The sequence below is a fragment of the Crocuta crocuta genome, unplaced genomic scaffold (genome assembly GCF_008692635.1).
Source record: "Crocuta crocuta isolate KB4526 unplaced genomic scaffold, BGI_CrCroc_1.0 scaffold58, whole genome shotgun sequence".
Classification (NCBI taxonomy): domain Eukaryota; kingdom Metazoa; phylum Chordata; class Mammalia; order Carnivora; family Hyaenidae; genus Crocuta; species Crocuta crocuta.
Window position 1 is genome coordinate 1827808 of NW_027532417.1, and position 748 is coordinate 1828555.

The following is a 748-nucleotide window of genomic DNA, read 5'->3' on the forward strand; positions in this document are numbered from 1 at the left end:
TTTCTGTGTCTGCGGGAATGCGGCCTCCGTGCGGCGGCGCGGGGTCCAGCCCCGGGAGCGCACCGGAGGCTCCCCGCTGAGGGAGGGGACTCCCAGGTTCGGACGGTGTCTCGCCTGGTGCAGCCAGAAGGAGGACGAGGAGGCGAAGAGTCAGAAACGCAGGTGTGGGCCGCTCGGGTTCGGCACCCCCTCCCCGCCAACAGGAGTTTTCGTAAACGAAGGCAGAAAAGCCTAGGAGAGGTTGCGTTTTCGTTTAAGAACAAAACTCCAGCAAAGGCTTGGAAACACTTGACAAATGCGCGCTGTTGCTTTAAAACATTTTGACCGAGGTTGGGTGAGTTTTAATGGCACAAATTAAATTCAGCTGGATATTTTCCATTATTCGACCCGCTTTTTGCGCCGGTTAAAAATAATTCTTTAGTAGCTCAAATGTTGACTTACTGAGCAATAAGTGGCAATTTACACCTTAAAGAAACGAGTGTAAATCACTCGCAGCTCTAATTGCTGTAAGTTTACAAAGAGCTGCTGGCTCGGTTTAATCTGAAGCATTTTCATTCAAATTGTCATCGGAACAAACACCAGGCTTCTTAAATCCCGCTGTAATTAGCTTTCAAGTATCCTATTAAACCTCTTCACCTTTCGGGCTATCCAATTCAAAAAGCTCCCTTTTAAAAATATATATGTGTCTTGCTCTTTTAATTGAGGTTATTAAAGAAATCAAGTTTCTTCCCCCCCCCCCCTCCTCAAT